The 23,634-nt window shown below is 36.2% G+C and overlaps 1 protein-coding gene across 2 annotated transcripts in view; it reads right to left on the bottom strand.

Annotated features, from left to right (window-relative positions):
- The window catches only part of ZZZ3 (zinc finger ZZ-type containing 3), a 57,488-nt gene that overhangs the window by 31,750 nt on the left and 2,104 nt on the right, over positions 1–23,634 (bottom strand). For both annotated transcript variants that reach the window (XM_069023076.1, XM_069023075.1), the window contains exon 2: positions 1,683–1,836. The gene's annotated coding sequence lies outside the window, so the exon portion shown is untranslated. The remainder of the gene's footprint in view (positions 1–1,682; positions 1,837–23,634) is intronic.

Here is a 23,634-nt window from a genome sequence, read left to right as displayed (position 1 = left end):
AAAACACTGAGTACAGATATTCCACAACTTCTCTGGGCAACCTGTTCCAGTAATTAACTGTCCTTAAAGCAAAAATATTTTTTCTTATACCCGGGTGGGGCCTCTTCTACTTCTGTATCACTTATGACAAGAAGAAGCCTGGCTCTATCAGTCATCTCCTCTGAGGTACTGGAAGGCTGTTTCCCAAGTCTCAGTTGGTGAGACGAATCATCACTCACAGCAGATTTAAGTAAATTCAGATTCAAAGGTAACTATGAAACATCCCATTTCAGACTGTCTGTATTTCACATTTCAGAGTGAAATGCAGGAGTACCTGACCTGCCCAGTATCTCAAAATAATTTTTAAGAGAAATCATTTCAGTCTTACCCTTCTATTCATTTAATCTTTAGAAGTTTAATGTGTCAAACTGCTTATCACCACAGATCTGTCATAATAGCCATGTTAACTGAATAGATTCACATTTGTGCATAATGGCATACCTTCCCTTTTTCATCCACCCTAATTCCAGATTACACGTACTCGTTCAACTGTGATACGATGTGAAGACTACAAATTTAAAATATGGAATCAAACCTTTCACACATTACTAAGAAATGCTGAAAATAACAAATGTAGAAAACTGTTTCAAGAAGTGTTTTTTATTTTCAGTAAAGAAGGAAAAAAAAAAAAGAACATAAATTCTCCCATATCTACTATTTAAGTGTTGGCTTGTCCTAGAAAAGAAAAGAGAATTGGACAAGACCAGTAAACTCTCAACCAATACAATTCTGTTTAACAATTAGCAATATTTACTATATTGTATGTTTAGGAATTCATAATGCAAGCAGTATTTCTTAAGAAAAGCAATGTATCTTAAAAGTATTGCTTGGTGTAGTTCTGGACAGAACTGTAGAAGAAAGCACGTAATTTTGTGTACATGTGGTATAGCTCTATCCACAACTCTGTACAACAGCACATCATTTTGTACAACAAAGAAAAAAACAATTATAAAGTGAAAATTTCAAATGCTCTCAAAACTGCAATTTATTTGTGCTGCTACAACCCTCCTACTTGTTAGCTATTCCTGCTGCCTTACATGAATGCAGTTTGTATTCCTGAAAATACATCTAAAGAGATGCTGCAGGACTAACTTTCATTCTGTCCACTTAAAATTAAATAAGTGAGAGCTCTCCAACACACTCTGCCTTAAGAGAAAATATAAATAATACATCAAGCGGAAAATGGTCAAACATCAGCAGCTGATTGAAGACAGCAAAACACTATGTGTTTTCTATAATGGTTTTCATACCTATTTTCCACATGGATAAACTTGCCTGCATATTCTCCCTCTTTGCACACAAGCTCAATACCATCTGGAGAGTGATCTCATTTGGGGTTGAACCCAAACATGAAAAACAGTGTTTATTTACATATTCCATTTCCCCTAGGTTGTTCTAATTAAAGCTAGCACACATTAGGGGTGAGTAACTGACATTTCAAATCAATACCAACAAAATAACCTAAACCAAATAGAAATGTATACTTTGGTTAGTAATTACTGCTAAACTCAGCAGACTTTAGAAATCTTACGCAAGAGAGAAATCTTTACTGATTTGCTGATATGATACTTTCTAAAGAAATATACCTTGCATGACAAGATAAAAAGTTATTATTTCCTTAGTACAAATGTAAAAAAACTTACCATTTCAAAACTAGAAGAAATATAAACTTCTGGCATTTCATGCAGCAGACTCTTACTGTACCACTCAAATAATATCAATCAACATTTCTGATATCCATCATGTAATCCAAATGCTTTACTAGTTTATGCCATCACATTAACAAGATTTTGAAAACTGTTGAGAAAAAGACAAAGATATCAATAAAACATTTAAATTACTACACTGAAAACGAAGAAGAATGCAACAGGACATATAAAGAATAACAGCTTTTTAAAGACGAAATTATCAATTTTAAAAGCGTCCTACATAAGGAAAGAACAATATGCTATAAAGTAATTAAGTATGTGAAATGCTAATTTAGGTTTCAAATGTAAAACACCTTTTGTGGTAGTTTCTAAGTGATTCACTGTATCATACACTAAACGTGCAAGCAAATGAATTCACCAGAGTCGTGTTAGAGTGTTCAAATTTCAGATGGTATTTGAAGAGACACAAGAAAACAAGCAGTGAAAGGTATTACTAAAACAAGTGAATTATGAAATGCATTGTCCAATGTATTTTATAATTAGATACACAGTTAATTTTAATTAACTGAGCAGAACTCTAAACTTATATTGGCTCCAAATCCTTGAATAACCTCCATCTATACAACAGGACTAAACCACTTTCTAGAGTTCACATTAAACCTATCCTTCATCCAAGGAAAACAATGTATAGCACCTCCTTTGTAGTGGAAGTGAAGTATTTTGGATACTGAAAGACAGAAATACATCTATAGACCCAAAAGTCACACAATGCCTTCAGTCATCTCCAAGTTGGGCATTTGTGCCAATGACCAAGTTACTACTTGAAAAAACATACCAGCAATCACCTTTAATTTAAGAACATCTAGTACTATGAAGGCACCATAATTCACTAAAGAATAGTGGTTATTGAATCTTTCTTCACATTCTATTGACTTCATAAAAGTGAGCTTATTTTCATCTTGACAGTTCAAAACTTCATGATGCAAAACACAAGCTGACAGGTTCCTCTGTATTCTTCATTCTACACAGTTTTTATATTTAGATTACTGGAAATTGTCTTTACTTTCAACCTAGTTAGGATTTCATACTGGTAAGAACAGAAAATTAATTCACCATTAAGTGGCCAATTCAAAATACAAACTGAGCTACGTAAGAGGAGAAGAGATTAATTATGTCTAATTGCGGTGAAATTCAGTAACAGAAGATGTTTCTACGGTGATGCTACATGAAGTACCATAAATTCTATTATGTAGATAACTAAATCAAATCAGGTTTCATTTATTCAGTGGGATTTCTCAATTTAACAAACAGAGAACTAACATCATAATAACACAAATAAAGAATGGAAGAACAAGAAGGCAAAGACAACCACTTGAAAATGCATGTTACTCTAAATCCATATTATCTAGAGACACCAAAACTATGACAGATTTTAACCAATTTTTGCAAAAGAACAACATACCCCAAAAAATACTAAAGCTACGTAACTTTGGTAAAAATACAATACATTTAAACAAAAAATCATTCAAACAAAACACTTAAAATATAAGTGAGTCAATCAGAAGGTGGCCTAATCTCAACATTTTTAATTACTTTTACCAGTCCTAAGTAAAGAACATATGAATAATTTGTTTCAGGAATGGCTGGAATTGTGATGTCAGTATTTTGTCAGATTTGTACACCTCATCTCTCCTGATTTTCTTTTGCCCAAAACAACCCTTTTTTACTCACAGTAGGAAAGACACAATCCCTGCTGTGTCTATTTGCCTTTGGGGACAGCTAAAGCATTTTAGACACAGCAAGAACATTGTGTAAATATCAAAGAGGAGAAACCAAGGTGGGTAAGAAAAGTTTTACCTAGTCAGGATTTTTTGTTTGGTAGCAGTTGGCAGGGATGGAGGAGGGAATAATAATTTAAAAAAAAAGCAGGAAACTTTAATCAGGATACAGTGAAATGACTGCACCTCAATTATGCTTAAAACCTAGAAAACAACATTCACAGGGGCTTAACAAGTGAACAATTATATAATTTTTCCCAGAAGTTTCCATGGAAAAACTGTCTTGAAAATTAACTATTATTCCTTTACATTGCATAACCAATTACAATGACATTTTTCACTTAGAACAACCACATCTTCTGTGGCAGAGAAATTCAATGGAAGAGTAATTTAATGTTTCGGACATCACTCATTTTAGAAGCTATTTATGAGTTGGAATTAGGAGTGCAAGGGAAACTAAATAAGCTTTTAGCTCTAAAAGCCTTTCTTCAGGGAACCATATCAACATTTAAGAAAGAATACTGGAATACTGCAATAAAGACTGCAAGTTTGACGAGTGATAATCAGCCAAGAAACAACACACTATGGTTTGCAGAGCCCACTAAAAATTAAGAAGTTACAGGTTAAACAGAGTGTAATGCAGACAGAGCTGTGAAATAAGTAAGGGACTCTGAATTTGTCTCTTGTGGGAAAGGACCTCTGTAAGAAGCCAGTGAGCAAATGTTGCTGCTGAAACCATACCAGAAATGGTCACACACTAATCAGTAGGGACAATCTTCAGAGTGAGACTGAAGTTCAACCGCTTGCAGAAATTGTCTGCACATCTTACATGCAATCAAGAATTCCATGACAACACAGGACGTATTTCAGGATATGCATTTTTGCACTAAGAACCCTTAAACTTACTCAGCTTTAGGCAGGCTCTACCAAAACACACCGCATTCACATTACCCTAGAATTTTTATTTAACTTAACCACAAGCCTATTTAGTAAAGTTACTGAATGCTGAACTGTGTGCATGAAACTTGTAGCAACAAAGGAAACATTTACATAGAGATGAAACAGTTAAAGACAACAGAATGAGGAAAACCCTTCCTAAATATGCAGAATAACTGATTTTTTTACTGCATTACACTGGTACTGTCTATCTGAGAGTCAAGTATGAGCCCAATTGTTTAAGGAATCCAGAAACATGGATACAGGTAAAAGTATGTTCCATGTGACCCTAAGCTAGAAAAGAGACAGTGAAAAGACTCAGTCAATACCTGAACGTACTGGGTGTATACCAGACCTGAAAGCAGCAAAGCAACCAAAGCCTCTACTGTACCTGTGGTGGAATTAAGTATTTGGAACTTAAGATGGATAAAATAACATTACATGCAATATCAAACAAATAAAAAAATAACCGTGTACTGGGGGTGGGAGAGAACAGACTCTTGCAACAGAAAAAGTCTCCAATGGTTATTTGATGTCACTATTTCATGAAAATGGGCAGTATCCAAAGTCTTCACCAACAATTCAACCTTAGAAAACAGAACAGTGTGTTCATCTGATCTAGAGTATAACAAATCATCTTCATATTGAAGAGAAATAATCTATTCTCTTCTTGTTCTTCTGAGTCTCATCTATCCATCAGCATGCCCAGTGATAATACTGCAATGATAAAGACTCCAGCTCTTCCCAGTGTTCAGATATTGCATCTGTGGATATCTGATAGCAGGAGCACTCTCTAGTACCATACTTCAGTAAATCCCCAAATTACTTCAGAGACAACATCTGCTATTGGCAAAGTTACCATTTACAAGAGCAAATGTGACACACATATAGAATTGCTCAAAGTAATAAATAAAACTGATGGATCTCTGTGGTATAAAATAGCAGGTCTTCAATTCTCTGCAGAGCAATGGAATGTTACTTAAAACAGTATATTTTTAAAAATTGAAAGCAGCAGATATTTATGCAAACAGAATCTAATCCCTTATTTGCCCAAGACAAAAAAATTAGCACCTCTGAAAAGACGAGAATCTACACAGACACGAGATTATCAAGATTTTGGATTATCTCCACATAGAAAATACATCACTTCCTAACATAGTATTACTAAATTAGGGATGAAATTCATTTAACAAATTATATTCAGCAGTCTATCACATCTAGAGTATGCCAGCATCTCTTCCCACACATACTGAGTTTCACATAACTACATTAGCAAGAAATCAGTTTTCTGGAAACAGCATTTTATCTTTCTGATTCTACATTACATCAAAACAAGCAGTACTTTCAAATGATAGAAATAACCTCCACCAAAAGACATTATGAAGATGTTACCCAAAATAATATATAACAATAAGCAGCCTAAAGCTATAACGAAAGCTTAAATGCAATAAAAATAAATAAACATTAACAGAACTATTCTGAGGTTTCAGCTGTCTCTGACACAGTAATATTATATTACATATGGTCAAAATATAGTCTGTCAGAATGGGACTACTTATATTAATCTTATATATAAAAGGCAAGTAAGATAAAGTAAAAGAAAAAAAATGTAGAATAGCATGAAAAAATTATCAACAGGTTTTTAAAGCTAGCAAACTAGCAAGGGAAATGTTTTACTCAAAACTAAAACTGTGAAGAACCAGAATGGGTAGTTCAATATGCTATTTTTCTTCTTTAAAATAGATGAGTTCACTAGGCTAGACAAACCCATTCTTACGTAAGAGGAAAAAAATTCTCCAGAAAGAATCTTCTTGTGGAAAGCTATTTCTACTTCTTTCTGGAAGAAAAAAACCCCATAATGGCCAGGTAAAATGAATTGGTACTTAAATAATAGGATATGTGAAAACAAACAAAAGCTCATCCTCCTCCTCTCCAACACCGTCTTATTCTTTCTCTAAAATCACAAAATATAAGAAAAAGGTTGAACCAGAAAGTTATATGACAATGACCAGCAACGTACATCTGTTCCTTTGCACCCCTTCCACTCAGCAGTGTTATCAAAACTGCTGACAGCACTGGTATTTCTCACTCTTCTGGGATGCCTATATGAGGAAACTTACTGGGAGGATGGGTATGATATAGGCATCACCCCTCTTCCAGCCAGACATTCCAGGATAAGATTGCAAAATTACTTCACATAAAATTAAATATGAATTACACAAGTGTGACTTTACAGCAGAACTCTAGAAAAGCAACCACTATATCAAATTTCTTCTCTTTAAAGCCTGAAACACTTAAACTGCTTTCAGTTTCTTGTATCTTGGCCAAATTAGAGTTTGTGCTGAAATTATAAATTGAGGCATCTGTCTCAGACTGATATTCCCACCCTGCTGTCTCTCTCCTGAATTCTCAGTCAAAATAATTACTCATTTCTGCGCACAAATATGGAAATTATTTTAAACCCTTCTTACTGCTTAAGACACATCTAACTGTTTCTTCAAGAAGGTTTTCTTCCTCCATATTTTGGAGTAAGGAATTGGAATTCAGCATAGAGAAGCATTTGCCTGAGAAAAAAGATCCTGGTGGAGCTGTGATGAAGGCAGGCTGAGGGGAATGCTAAACATGAATCCACAGGTAAGGACAGCAGCTACACTAGCAAAATAAGTGGATGCTAACTGGAAAAAGAGACAGACTGGAAATCCTGAAGAACTACTAGAAGACAGAAAGATCACAACTGTGAAGAAGGAAAACCAGAACTAGGAATAACTGCAAGGAAAAGGCAGAATCTGTGATTTTACCTAGTCCCAACTCACCTAAACGCATCACACCGCACTCATCCCAATTATTTGTCACTAATACCTGGGACAACTCTGTCAACACAACTATTTGTGGAACTGTACTCTGAAATAACAATCCACAAATAGGTCAGAGTTGAAAATATCATCTTTTCTTCTTTTCCTTTCAGATGGCTCCAGATGAATAAATTTTTCCTGTGGGTCTATTAAAGGACAATGTGCTGCAGCACAAGCATGGGATCACGTGGCCACAACAAAAGGTGAAGTTGTGAACTTTGTAAGGTGGTACCACAGCCCCTTGGAACAACAAACCACATTCCACACTTCAACACACCACCTGGTGTGTTCATCTTAACCATGTCATCTTAACAGAAAAATGCAAAAAATGATCATTTAATACAAATTGCACTTGTCCTGAATAAAGACAGTAGCTTTAAGTAAACACCCTTACTGAACCTACTTTACTGACTCATCTATAGTCAATAAAGTCACTACTGTCTGATACAAGTAACAAGAAAATTAAAACCAGACTATGTATATACCATGTCCCAATTAAAAAACTATGCTTAGCCTCACTTATTGGTCATCCCTCTGTATCCTTATCACCACACCTACCCAATCCACTTTATCATCCTAGGTGAAAGTCCCACTCTAAATTATAATATGCTTTTTTCATGTGAAACCAATTGCTAATTAGCTGTCCTGTTATCCAAAGAATATCTCCTGTGCAAGATTACCAAAACATGTGACTAACGTCTTTGAGATACATTAAATCACACAGGTTCTTGAAAAGCTCATTATAAAATTAATTACACTAACTTAATTACAGTAACCATTTATCAAACTGTTACTCTAGCAGAAGACTCTAATTGTATTTAATCTTTTAAACACAGAACAGTTTCACATAAATAGAAAAAATACTATTTATTTCCTGAAGAAGTTCTTACTACAACACACAGAAGATACCTAGCATAAAAAGACATTGCTTTTTCCTATATGTAAGTTGCAATTGCAAGAGGTTGTCAAGTGCTTAATAATCCTGCTAGCAGTTTACAGATGAAAAGGAACTTGATGGAGAAAATCAGTGCTCCTTTGCTTTTTCTTAAAAGCCTCAGGATAAACCAGTTTGCTCATTTTTGTAGACTATTACACTGGAAATTACTACTCTGTCTGATTTACTTTTGGAGCAGTGACTACAAACATGCTACCTTATGAAATACACTGTAAAGTGCATATTGTATGAAATACTGTCTAGAACATATTTTTATCCCAGATGATTTTCAGTCAAGGGCATGCATTTGAAATGCACCAGTTAATACAGCTTTTTATATGCAAAATTACAGCATCAGCTCCACAAGCCTCAGAAGGCTCTCCCAATGACAAACTGATGTACACCTCAGAGCAGCACCACACACACACAACCAGGTGCTCTGCGTGGGCTGTGCTTGGAAGTGCTGCTGCATTGTACTAAAGCAAATCCAAACCCAGAGTTTAAAAGGGACACATGAAGCACGCAACAGTTCCTGTAAAACATTTTGAACGTTGTTTCAGAATTAAAATGTTTTTGTTCTAATTTTTTCTTCAAAATTTAAAATACACCCTCTCTCCCCAAAGAAAAAAAAGTGAGAAGGCTGTTTTTCCCAGCTATCTCCATTCAGAAAAAACTATTTTAACCGCTTCTTTTCCATCTGATAATGCTTTTGCCTCAATCTAGGGAATACACATTCTATAAGCAAATCAGCAATGGGCTGGCTTTGTAGTCCTAAATGTGGCACCATCTGCCACACATCCCATCGAACCTCCAATGTTTTGAAAAATTCTATGTTCCTCCCTCTGGTGCTATCCAAACCTCAAAGATGGTGTAGCGAATTCCAACCTATACATGCACTGACTAGACTGCTTGCAAACCATGTATAGCAAGGCTCAAATCCCCCTTAAAAATGGGACTACAATTTTTGTGAAAGCTGCAAGCTGTCTACAGTTCTGAGATGTCTACTGTCAGCTAAACTTAGGGCGAGTTGCTACATTGGCCTAAGGATTCAAATATTACTTAGTGAAAACAGTAAACAAATAGAGGGACACCAAAATGGCTGATCTAAATCACATTCTAAATGCTTAAAACACATTGAGGACAGACTGGGGGCAGGAAGGCACCCAGAACTATCCTGAAATCCATGAAGAAAAAAAAAAAAATAGCAGCTTGTCACTGCCATACTGTGGCCCTGCTGTGTCTTTTCACCAGATGCATTTTCATGCTCCCAGAATCACAGGCATCCCTTGGCACACCAGCTGATACTGAGTGTATAATCATAGCACCAGTCACCACCACCACACAGATGAGTTCTCACATGCAAGGGGCTCAACCAAAGTAATGAATAACCTCATAAGCCAAGTATGCTTTAAACTTGAATTTAAGCACAGCCTGCTACCATAGAATCACAGAATCATTTAGGCTGGAAAAGACCCTTAAGATCATTGTATCCAATTGTAAATAACTTGCCTTACATCACTTTTTGACTGGCACTTATTTTGAAGAGCCCCAGCTCTCTTAAATGCTCATGTGGCTCTATTACAACTAACTTTGACATATCAACAAAATTGTGTTTACACCAAGTCGTTTCTCTGGTGAACAGCCAGAGAAACATCTATTATCTAAAGAAACTGTCTGAGATGCTACAGCTGTTGACATGTTTCAGTACTGTACTCTATGCTAGAACTTCAACGCTGTGGCAGTTCTCAAAATAGTGATCTGCAGTAAAAAGAGCTATTCCTCCTTTGCCTTCCATATAGGAGACAGCTTCTTTTCATTGCCTCATGCTGCAGTTTGGTCTAATATACAGCACAACTGCTACAGCCACATTTAGCCATACGTGACAGCTCTGCCATTCTGACAGTCTTTCAAAGGAGTTTTGAGCACGTTCCTGCTCTGTGAGCTGGATGTCAGCATCATCTACACCAAGAATGCGCCTTTTTCCCCAGAAGTATTTGAAGGCAGACAAATTTTCTTCTAGTGCTTGGGCATCCTGACAAAACTGCAGATATTGGAACTTAAAAATGTTTTATAATTTATTCTTAGAAACTTTCTGAATTCTGCTTTGTAACTAACACTGAGCTTGTTAAGCAGAGAGGTTTCAATACCCCCCTACAGCCTGGCGTTCTCACTGTATGCTCAGTCTGTATTTAAGTTTTCTAAGTAAGAAGACTGTTATGTATATTTCAGTCTACTTGGCTTGGGAGTTTCCCCTGGCAAGTATTGAAGGTGTTTAAAGTGCATCAGGAACCGTGTTTTGTAAAAGCTCTTAAAGGAACAGCGAGCAGCTGCTTTCTGTTTTGCTGCTGTCCTATCTTCAGGCACAGGAAACAAAACCTGCAATATGAACATTATCATATACACCTTCCTTTTAATCACAGCACATCTACTGCTAATAGAGGCCTTTATTTAAAAAAGCACTGACTTTATTGTAAGGCTGCTCCGAGTTCAACTAGTACATTACCTATTTCTAGCTGTTTCTGTTTATATCCAACCACTTCCAGGTAGGATAGCTGGCCACAATTTCCTTGATTTAACAGTACATCGGTAGCCTGGTTTACTTTTTCAGTCTAATATATGTAATTCAAATAGAACTATGACTGCATCATATGTAATTTTGTTTTACTTGATTGCCATCCTGCTTTCCTCTCTTGCTGTGCTCAGAAGGCCTTTGTAGGCCAGCACATTCACTGATAAACAATATGCTGCTTTTTATTTCCTACAATTTCTGTGTTCTGTCTGGCCTATGCTTACAGTTCCAATTGGAAATACAAAAGAAGTTCTGTCTAGCCTACATTTACATTTAAAATTTCAGCCTTTTAGTTACTCTTACTTTCTCAGTATGAACATTTTTTTATTTGAACACTTCAGCATTAAATTTCATTAATTGCCAATGTAATTGCCATGTAAGAATGCAGGGAGTTGTTTGTTCTTTTCCTACAGTCTTTGCTTTTCCTGTGACCACTGACAAAGAACCTTTAGGTTTGCTCCACTTTCATTTTTTATCCAGATGCAGGCTTGCTCATAGGATTTGCAGTTCTTACAGCCCTCACACAGTAAAAATTCAGGATAGTCTGATTCACAGTTCCTTGATCTTTCATAGTCACAAATTTATTCCCTTGAAAGATTAAGCCAGGAGAGTACAACTTTTCATATGGTACACCACTATGCATCAGCTGTTTCTTCTCCAGGTATCTTATTAATGTGCTAAATATACGTATTTTATAGATTCAAAATGTATTTGAAAGCATTTCTAAGACTTTACACTGTTACTCTAAACCTACCATTAACCTGTCAACACACTGCTGAAATACAACTACAGTTTACCCTACATATGCTTTTCTTTTGGCTTCTTTTATTCAACTTTGTGATATAAGGAATACCCAGATATTCTGCTTTGAATTTATTGTTCTTCAGGGTTTTGTTTTGCAACACTCAGTTTATGATTTCTTGCAACTACATGAGACGATTTACTTTCAAAACTATGCTCACAATTCAAGTATAAAATGAAAGACTGCCTATGAAGTGAAAAATTCATTCTGATTCTATTACCCTGTCCCACCAGCTGAATACTTTACCAATGACTTTGTAAAGATCTCTCTTGATATTGAGATGTTGCACTACATTTCCAGAGCAAAAGGGATGTACTTATTACTGCGTAAGCACATGAGCATATCTGTCACCTATGCACAGAGACACTTGATTCCCTTTGCATGTTAATTGACTATTCACTTTCAAAACTTCTTCCTCATTAAATTTAAATGCAAATCAATTATGCTCAACATTATTAACTTCAAGCCTCTTTTCTCACACAGAGTAAAGCCACACGTCTCTGCAGTCAGTACTTTGTCTCCAACAGCCGTGATAAGCAGATGGTTAGGCAAGAGCTGCTGTGTATAATACCATTCTAGCTTCCAAATATTTTTAGCTCAGAGTCCTCCTAAGTCATATGTGATTTCTATCTATTTTCTAAACTTCAGTGAATTTCTCTCCCATGAATTTTCTTTGTCTTCCCTTGAGCTCCCATAAATTTTTAGCGTTCAGGCTATCCCACTGATGTTTTTGTAAAAAGAGAATTCTGTATTTTCATTTTTACAAATGGGTATAAAGACCTGGCAAAAAAGGAAAGGCTACAAGGTTAGATACCAATTGCAGCTCTCACAGCAACTTCATTTTAACTCTTTCTCCATTCTGCCTTCAACTGGATTTTTTCTGTTTTGCTTTGTCTATTTTTTATTGGCAGAATAAATTTTTTGTGTTCTACTCACAGCTTCCCCTTCTACTTCAGTTTTTCTGACTTTGCCTAGATACATTTTTCAGGGGTAAAAAAAAAAAACCACCTCGTGGTATTATCAAGGACAGGAAGCTACTGCATGCATAAAGCATGCCTTTGCCACTGTAATGTCATAGATATTTCAAATACATACACTCAGCACTAGAAACAAAGGTGTATGTTTGCAGCTATATCTACCCTAATAGAACACATGAGACTTCAAGGCTTCAAACAGCATCTTGCCTTTTCTCATTTTAATTTTCTGAAACTGAAGTAATTTCTCACAGATTTGACTTTCCTCTTTTGTCTGAAGACAATAGGATTCATGACTGTGGAAGTATTTAATGGATTTTATACTTCAACAGTTATTAATTCAATAATTCAGGGCAAACTCTGACCACATTTTAGTAGAATAGCAATTTAACCTTTTACATAAAAATACACGTCTGGTTATGGTATCTAAAATTCTCGATAGTATCTATTTCCATAAATAAAAGGAGACACTCATTTAACATTCCTTGCAATTAACCTGTAACATCAGGTCAAAGGAGTGAAGAAACATTAAAGGGTATTCAAGTTCCAGGTTCAGCCACTAGAGAATTTCTCAGAGCACAAGAACAAAGGAAAGAAAAAGAGATACCATCTACCTTCAGCACATTTTATCACAGATTCAGGAAGCAGGAAGAAGCTGCCAGAAGGTGTGTCAGAGAGTGTGAATTATGTAGTTTCCATACCTATCCTGAGCAAACATGAGCAGATTGCCAGGGTTCAGACATTTCCCTAAATGGCCAACCCATCACAGCAGTAAAAAACCTGCACTTGCAGTTAAGTTCTTGCTTTGTCTCTGAGCTGCACACCAGGATTGCTCACACACTGTATCAAATGACAACACATTTAGAAACTTCTCATTTGAAGAAATTAGATAAAGTGTAGACTAAACAGTTACATTATTTACTATGGGCTTAGACACTGACACAAATACAATGTAAAACTGACTTTTTTCCTACTTTATCCCTCTGAAACATTCAGCTACAGAGATGTAATTACTGCAAATGGTTATGTCTTACAAGACCAAAACCAGTATGACCAGTAGCTTTCTGAATATGCCATAGATAGTTTGGAATCTTTAGAGTATGAATTTGAAAATAATCAATAAAAGCAGTCACAAAGTTAGAAATCATAATGGTTCACCTTTGCACATTCACATTTATAGAGACATCAAGCAGAAGACTCTATATATGGTTCTTTTTAATAATAAATCACTTACAGTTTGCCAGTGATGTCCTAAAAAAGCCTTACTGACTCTTTCTAAGGCACAGTTTTTACAAAGTATTCTAAGGAATTCAACAGCACTATATCAAAACAAATGCTGTGCTTATTCCTTACTTAGTACCTCTGAAGAGCGGACATGAAATATTAAGTAAGGATTAACTTGACAAATGTAGTTTATATACCATCCATAAGACTGTTAAGCTTTTAAAAAATACTATAGAAAAAAAACCCAACCCTGATTGCCAGTTATCTTGGAGAACATCTAAAATTTCTGTAAAAAATACAAAATTATTCAGCTGTGAACAACTGTATTTCAGCACAATGCTGTAGCCATAGAAGAAGAAAAATAAATACAGTAAGAATATATCTCCTAGGCTGCCTTTGCTGTATCTTGAACATACAAAGCCCTCATAACTCAGTGATATATTATCTCTCCTAGGGCAATAAACAATTAAACACATTCCTTCCTTGATAACAGTAGGAAAAAAAACCTACATAAAACTCTCATACCTTTAAAAATTAAGTTTCACAGTGTCTGAGGACATACCTTTGCTGTAAGATCCTAGAATTAATGGTTACTTTATCTGGTTTACCTCCTTGGTGTTCTGCATAAAGAAGCTATCCCAAGTTTTGATTATTCTTATTGCCCTTTTCTGTACTAAGTCTAGCAGACAGATCAGTGTGGGATAATCATATTCAAAGCATGGCCTATTGTATGTCATAGATTTTTACCACAGAATAGTTAATACTTTATGTCATGACCCCTTTCTATTAATCCTCAACTCTTTACTTTTTTAACACCTAGTGAAAACTGACTTGATGGCTTTACAGAAATGTCTATCAGAAGACTTTCCTGAGCACTAATAGCTGATTTCAAGTCAGGGTTGGGCTTTTTTGCATAAAGTTCTTTTACTCGTATGCATTGCTTCACATTCCTAACAATGAGTTTCTATTTTAATACCCATTTGCTCAGTTTTGTGAGATCCTTCTGACTCAAGACAGTGGTGAAATAAAGAGTCACCAGATTTGTATCATCACTAGACTAGAGGAGGGTTTTTTTCTGCAGTCACTGAAATAATTTTATTGAAATATCACTACAGGTATTTATCAAAATTGAAATTACCATCTTCTAAACATCTGCCCATTTTGACTTAAAATGCCCCTCTTAAATCCCATGCCAGCTAAGGTGGGCACTGCTTCCTTTCTGAGTTCTGCATGCACACAGTTTGGATTATCCTTGCTCCACTGAGGAAAACATTAAAACATTTTTTTTATTGGCTCTAAGTGGTAAGAAAGGAGCAACTCTGCAATGCATGTGTATTTAAAAGCCACTAAGAAAATAAAATGTAAATCCATGTGTGAGTTAACAGCATCATAATCAAAAGTATGTTGGCAAATCCAGAGGCCTGTGTCAAAGGCTACCCATTCACTGACAATTAAGGTTACAAAAACAGCAAACAGCTTTTTTTAGAGACTGAACCCTCTTTCAGTAGGTGGCTTGAAGTCCAAAGGTTTTTACTGTCACTAAGTGGGTAACACTCATAACAATCTCATCATTTTGCACCTGAACTATTGCAATGGTCTTTTCTGTGCCCCTGCTCAATTACATTCATTTAGAAGCTTCCCAAAAGAGCATTTCCTTCTTTACTGTTTTGTCCAAGACACCACTTTCCCTCCACCTTCCTATCACAGCAATCAAAGCCACACCCATCTGTGCTCCCACTCCTTTATCGACAGGGCGGATTCACAGGCTGGTGAGCTTTCAATCATTCTCTTTAATTTTGCAACAAGACTTCCCAGGTGAGGTTTTATTTACCGTTAAGTGATTTAATCTACAAACAGGAGCAATCCCACTCCCCTGTAACTTTCAGGCACATCATCCCTATTTTTCCCATGTATTTGCTTTTGTATTCAATCCAATCTCACAGTGAGCTGATTTAGAAAATACAAGTCCTTACAAAAGAGTCATTTTTCTTCTAGCTTAGCTTCCTAGACAGGCTCACTGTAATGGTGAAATGAGCACAGGTGCCAGTGGAAAACAGGGCCCACGACTTTGCATTTTGGTGACAGACAGTCCTTGGATCAGGTTTGCTGTAATGTGAAGCCCTTGTCTCAGGCTCTCCCTTACGCTTTGTAAGCCTAAGTAGCACAGTTACTTCTCTTATCTTGGAACTCGAAACTTCCATGCTGAGGATAAAAAATATTTTACAACTGATGCACAGGAACTAATTCCACCATGTTATTGTTTCCATCTATCTGTATTCCCCAGCTACAACCTGTAGAATTCTGGAATTGTGAATGGTGGGGAGACATTTTTCATGTCTGCTTCCACAGAGCAGGGGTCATAGCATCACGTTTTACTTTATTTTCACTCTGGTTTACTGTTCACTTTAATATAAAACTGTTGAAATCTGTTGAAAACTTAACTGAAATCTAGCTGATCCAAGTTGTCACTAACAGAATCTGAGGCACAAAAAGAGGCATTTGAGGGGGAAAAACGCCTGCAAATATTCTGTATTCTTATTTGTTACTGATTCAAACCCCTGGGCTCATTTTGACTTCTTCTCACAATGGAAAATATGGTCAGTGAAGGTCAAAAAAGCAACAGTTGTCCACACTTCAAGAGAAGCTAATGTCTAAGTATTAGGAAAGCAAACTTTCATTTCAAGGCAGTTACAAGAGTGAACCAACCAGGGAAGCCATACTACAGCCCACACACAGGAAGGGCACATTTAAGGGATTGGAGCTCATGCCACGTCTGCAAATCAGGCCTGCTGACAGAACAGACAGGATGAGAAGAAATGTCCACATGATTATTTGGTACAAGTCATATAACAAAGCTGTAGTGACACATGAATCAAAACTGAAAATGGTACCAAGAATTCTACACAGTAAGCTTCTCCAGAGCTCTCCTATTCTCACTGAGAGTCTCCTGACCTTTCCGGATGGTTTCTTTGAGGGAATTTCTTTGGCCAAGTAAATACAGACATACAACAATCTAAGAAGTTTTTTAAAAGGGCAGCTGATCTAACTGCAACTAATTCAATTATGAGATACACCCTAAAAGCAGGACACAGAGGTCTGATCACCAGCGTTACCTCTCAAGTGGAAAATCAATGAGACACGAGTCACACTGGATAAAATGACAGTAACTGGCCTGCCTTTACCTCCAGAACCTGAGAGGGAAACATTCCCTCTCTGTACTCAGAATTCTGACTGAAGGAAAAATAACCCTTCATGCAACATGGGAATTTCCAATAAAACTGCTTCTGAGCTGGAATTAACCAGAGGTATTTTCAGATCATGAGAGACATAACTTAAAACTCATCAATATTAACAAGATATTAGTTACCTATATTGTTGGTGTGAGGTTTTTTTTTTGAGGTGCAGTCATAGAACAAAACCAAAAGACTGCACAACAAATCTGTTCCTGTACACTTGTATAATCTGAATGGCTCTGACAGCAAACTGTACTCCAAAAAGCAATCCATTTATGAGACTAAGTATAGAGCATTCTCAAGGACTTGCAAAATTCACTTTGGTTCAACAATTCAGACCTCCAAAATACATGGCAAGAAATCTGAAAAAGACAGACTTCACTTTGGGATGGGAGAAGTGTGGGAAGCTTTATTTGCACTAGGACATCACATAAGGAGTGAATGTTTCTCATTGTCCTTTTCAGCACTGGCTGTGAAATGGCAGATATGTGAAGAACCTTTTTCATCTGAAGTATTTTAGGAATGCTCTTAACAAAGGATCACTGAATTCCCATGATGCAGAAAAATTCTCACCTGACCTCACTTAAGAGAAATTACGTAACTACACTTTGTTCTGTTACAAACCACTTCCTCAGAGATGGATTTAAAACTATCCATGCACATATGAAAAGTGCACTATAGCAGCCTCTACAATGATACTGTGAATATTTTTTTCAGCCTTTCTGCCTTTTTTACAATGCACTGAATATAGCAGAATTTTCAGAAAACTGATGCAATAAACACCATGATTCCATTGAAAATAGAACACTAGTTAAAAATAAAAAAATTCCATAAGCTCTAGTGGCTTCTCATTTTGCCTATTTTCCGAAGGCTAAATAAATAGACCTGAACCAAAAAAACCAGAAATGTTGACAAGTGAGGATTGAGAAGACCTGAGAACATCTAGTTAGCTTTCTTTTTCCTGAAGTCTAGCTTTTGAGGAAATCCCCAAAGAACAGTGCTGGCACCATAGCAAGGCACAGAAATACTGACAAATCTTTTCAAGTGACAATTATACAGATTAGTTACTAACAAAAGCAATACAATCATGTATCCCTAACCACTAAAACCTGCTGCTAGTTATACTCTGACTTCTAGAGACATGTACATAGAAAGCTCAAGTAAAAGAGAAGAAGGTAGTGGGTGAAAAATATATACCACTATATTCTAATTTTTAAATTATTAATAAGATACAATTTTTGAGGTTGCAAATTTTTTTTACATTAGAAATAGGAAAATAACTCAAAGCAAACAAACCACAGCATCTGTTGTAATGTTAACATCTTTCTACTCCAAGTCTTCAGTCAGGCACCACCTATACACTGCCCCAGGCAACTCTGCAGCAACTGCTGCTCCAAACTCCAGGTTAAAGCAGCCTTTTCCAGACAGTTCTGACAATTGCATCTCAGTTTCAGCTCTCCAGGTGGAGCTTAGGGAATACGTGCATCTGTCTCTGCCTAAGACTTAAGCCTTTGTGCCCTTACTACATGAGATACCATGATCCCTTTATAATAGGTTACAAAAAAGCCTCTGTACTGCAGTGATACATAGAAGGAAAATCCCTGGAAGACTTAAAATATTTGAGGAAGGGAACAAATTCCCTTTCTGACATCAGTCTAATATGGTGAACAGTGTTTGCATTCTTTCGTTATTGATTTTCAGGTTTAGGTAAGCAAACACTACACCAGGATCTAAACCCAGTGCCTTGTCAGTTACCAACACTTTGTTTCTCAATGGTTTAGTCACAATTTCCCAACAATTACATCAAAGAGAATGCTCATAGCCTGTGAAGTGAAAGTACACATAAAGTTTAATCCATATAATTGGTGAGATGGAAAAATGTACTAAAAGTCTAATTACAGTTAGGCTATAATAGATTGAAAGCATTGTTTTATTTAAATCCTCTACACTCTTTTTAAAACGCTGGGAATGTGACAGAATTTGTTTCACTTTAACCCTTTCCCTAATTCCAGAGCACAGACACATGTGACACAAAGCCTATCCTTCACTTGCCCTTAACCTTGAGGCAGCTTTGTCAAATTTCAAAAATCAGAAATGCTTGAACAAGGTCACATGAGATGTAGGCAGTTGATTTTGAATAGAAAAAAATGCAGAATAAGGCATTAAACTGAATTTGGTTCAAAACAGTTTTATCAAATTGTTCAGTATTTTTAACTCTAAAAAGCTGTAAAAACATATTTGCGTCAAGGTTAGCTCTTCCAGTTTAATCAAATATATATTTATATAACAAACTCTTCAGGAACCTAAAGACTTTATCAGTGAAGATTATCCCTCAAAATACATGTCTCAGATATAACTGCAATCTCCTTTTTTACAGAGAGAAGGTGAAGTTGCATGGTGTGCTCTACTTCAGAGGCTGGAATGCACCTGACTCCCTGGCTCATTAGAATTTATCTTCTGAGATTTGCTTCTCTTGAATGAAGACTTCTGAAAGACTTTGACTCTAGCTCAGTTTATTTCTTTTGGATCACTAAAACCACATAAAGGCAAGTCAAAGATATTAAATCTACAATGAAGACTCTATGAAATTTATCTTCAATATTACATTACAGATGGCTTTAATAAATACTTTATAAAAACCCTTTAATGAATATATTTAATGATTTTTTTTACTGAATCTTACAACTGTTACATCACTAATTTTTTTCTCCACCATGTTGTTTTGTTGTTTTATTTTTTAAATCATGGCCAGCAATATTACAAAATTCTAAAAATGAGGAGAGATCTAATGCTAAAAAGTCATCTTACCCCCTATGCCAAGGACAGAAAACTACATCTCAATCGCCTCTAAAAGGAGGTTATTTAACCTTTTCTAGAGTACTCTCAGCAATAGATATCCCATTACTTCCCTCAGATATATAACCCTCTGATTATCTGTCCTGGATAATCTTTCCTGGAGCTGGAAAGATTTTCCTGATATCAAAATCTCCTTTTGCGCTCTTTAGGACTATTATTTCTTATACCACCTAGAGAGAACACTTTATTACATTATTGTCTGTTGCAAACTTTACCATATTTGAAACCTATTATTATGTCTCCCCGTCTCTGCTAAAGACTAAACAAGTACAATTCTTTCAGTCCTTCCATAAAGGTCATTATTGCAACTCTTCTCTAAATACTCTCAGCTGGTCCAAATCTGTCTGAAGCAGAGTAACAGAGACACTGCATTATCTGAGGCCTTACACTGAGTACTGCAGAGCAACTTCCTTCTCACACACACCAGTCCTGTTCATACACCCCGGTAAGACTCCTGGGTTTTCACAGAACTGTCACGACTGTGTTCATTTTGTGATTCAGCCAGCTGCTTATTTACAGAACTGTTACCCAGCCAAGTGTTTCTCATATTTAAATTTATTACTTCTACCCAAGGGCATTATTTTGTGTTTCTCTTTACTGAACTGCATCCCATACACCTCAGGTCATTCATCCAGTTTTCCAAGACTATTTCACACTCTAATGCTTGTATTCCCTCCCAGACTTGTCCTGTCCAGGCAATTAGTAAATCTGCTCTGTTCTATCACCCAGGCCACAAAACGAAAAAATAAACAAGAATAAATTCAGAAAATACACCTGCGCAAGACACACCCATGCCTTCAATCTGAAATGTTCTTAAAGCATTTATTTAATAAGCAATTAAGCAGCATGGCAAAACTTATCTGACAGTATCTATCTTTGGTGTTTCTAGATTCCTTGGCTGTGGAGATAACATTGCTAACTTCCACACTACTGTACAGGCAGAGTATGTTTAAAACACAAACATACAGGGGAGGTTCTGTCACTCTCTTCCCTCTGTAATTCATTTCTGTGTGGCACAGTAACCCAGTTGCACAGCTCCTCCAATTTGAAATGTGGGCTATCTCCCTGTTTTTCCTTCCTAAACTAGAGATACTTCAGAGACACTTCACACAAAAAACCCCACACCACTAGCTCTGAAAAATTCAGATCTCATGTACATATATATATGCTAATAAAACAAAAACATCAAGAAAAAGCAGGATGTTATAATTTATGTACCAAAAGGTAAACTCTCACGAACACTCCTTTCCTTTCTGACTTTCAAATTTTCTAAATGAAGTGTTGTAAACAAAGTTAGAATCATCCTTTTAAGACAAAAACCCCACTTCTCTACTACTGACATATACTTGTAAAGATGAGCTTTTACACTTCTTACTGATACTTTGTCAGGCACATGTGCACCCTCAATCAAAACAAGTACTTGTGTTTTAATATTATATTTAAATCTGAACTACTAAAAACATCTGTAAAATCTTGGACAATCAAACTATCTCTCTTGCCAACATCCATATTCCTATGTCCTGTGATGAAGTTCAAAAGACCAGAAAAACTGGAGGGCAGCTAACAGCAATCTAAAACACTGCTACAAGGAGAATAAACTCTTTTCTGAAGCAACAAGAGACAAAGCAATCAGCTGTATGCAAAGCAAAAATATTTAAATTGAGTATCAGGTAAAACTTTAACCATGGGGTGGGGTGATGGAGCTGCTGAAACAAGCAACACAATGAGGAACTCTGCCATCAGAGGGAATGACCTCACTATGCTTCCAAAGGGCAGAGGATTGGACTTGCTGAGCTTTCTGTATTTCTATGTTTACTTGAATTCATTGTAAGCATCAAAACACTGAAGTAACTTTAAAGAGCAGTTATTGTAAGTCAAGCTACTAAGCTTTTGGACTGAAGATACAACCAACTGCCTGTATAAGGGAAAGTAATTAAACATGAACTGTTAACTAATACTCAAATTCTGAACACAAACCATATAAATTATCAACCTATTACACTACAAACCCCAAGTATTTTGATTACAAAGCTGCACTCCATAAGGGAATCTTTTTAAAGATCTTTTTGTTTGAAACACAAGTGTCCAATAAGAACACACCATTTAATGTTCAGCTCTACATGTCTGAAGTGTCTTTTAGAGTTACTCAAACAGAAGGAAGGTTTTCAGAAAACTAAAACTCCCATGATGGTCCTTCTACAACCACAGCAGTTCTTCAACCACAAACCATATTTACAGTGTTCTTAAAACTAGAACAATATACCCTTAAGTGTTAAAGTTTACCAGGAGCAAATTCTTAGCAGCAGCTTGACTTCCAGCAAACAACACTTAATTTGGAAACCAAAAAAAAACCCCTCACTACAGAAGTGAGAAGGTTTCTCACTTTCTGCAACTTCACTCCCGCCTACGGAAGTGGCAGAATTTTTCTTCTTCAAGGTTTTTAAGGACAAAATCTACAAATATCCGTCTGGAATAATCCAAGTAGTTTTAAACCAACCTGAGAGAAAGGGAACAATAGGTCCTACAGTACTGCATTTCTAGAACTGTGAGTGCAACCTGTATCTATGGATGTAAGTGCCAAATACTTGTTGAATAAATTCTCTCTTGCAAATCTGGTTCCTTATGACCAGAGAGACCTGTATCATCAGTTCCCACACAATGCTAACACTTACATTTTTGGGAAAACCAAGACAAAGCAAACCTCCACAGATTACCTGTAGAGACCTTAAAGAAGGATTTAGAAATATGAAAGGTAATTTAAAAGAAAAAAAACGAAACAAGAAAAAAAGCACAATTGGAAGCAGGGCAGACTGCAATGACTTCTGTTCCAACTTCCCCAGTACTTTTAGGAATGTTAACAAACACATTTCTTATTTCCCTTATGGTAAAAGAGCAGAGTACAAGTCCTTCCACTTTGTATCAACCACCCAACTATTATTGACCAGAAGCCAACTTAAGTACCTAAAATGATCTGGAAGAACCAGATCCAGACAAAATGGACCAAAAAAACCCCCCAAACAAACAAACAACAAAAACTTTAAGTCTCCTGAAAATACTGGGAGTGTAAAACCTTCATTCTGTATGAGACTATGGACAGCATATCTCACTATGTAATCTCACTACACAAGTATGTTAGAGACACTGATAAACATCAGAGCAGTCACATGCTGTTCAGCTGTAGAACAAAAGCCCTTATTAGGATATATTCCCAAATTCTGTGAAATAAAGATCTAGTTATTTTTGCACATTAAATCCATAATAACACTGAGCCAAAGAATCCTATTCGCTCTCTTTATCCAGAAATGTTACAAATTAGGAGACAAGACATATGATTGAACTCCACCACGAAATACCTAAATAACGAAGCTATTTAATACAGCATCTCTCTTAGTAATTATACACTTAGAGTATGCAAGGCCAAGGAAAAATAATTTCATTTAACAGTGGTACAACTGAGAATTGCAACAACTACCTATGATAAACTAAACAACCAGAAATATAAATTATCAGCAGTATTTCAATGTAAGGTCATTCATTGCTGCTCCTTACTGACACGCACGGTTGCACTGCATAACACTCCTTCACAAAAAGCTTTTAAACTCAAGTCTGTAAACTCAAGGCACAGAATTTTTTATGGAATAAACATGACAGTGCTGGAAAAAGCTTGAAACCAAAGTTGTTTAGGTTCTTAGTGACTTGCTACAAGTCGTATGTCAAACTAACCTAACTGCTAAGCCCTTCTGAGGCAAGGGGATGTTTCCTCAGTTGAGTGAAAATTTTCACCTGAT

Source organism: Aphelocoma coerulescens, chromosome 8, assembly GCF_041296385.1.
Source record: "Aphelocoma coerulescens isolate FSJ_1873_10779 chromosome 8, UR_Acoe_1.0, whole genome shotgun sequence".
Lineage (NCBI taxonomy): Eukaryota > Metazoa > Chordata > Aves > Passeriformes > Corvidae > Aphelocoma > Aphelocoma coerulescens.
The sequence above is the reverse complement of the archived record's forward strand: the minus strand, read 5'-3'. Positions and strand labels throughout refer to the sequence as shown.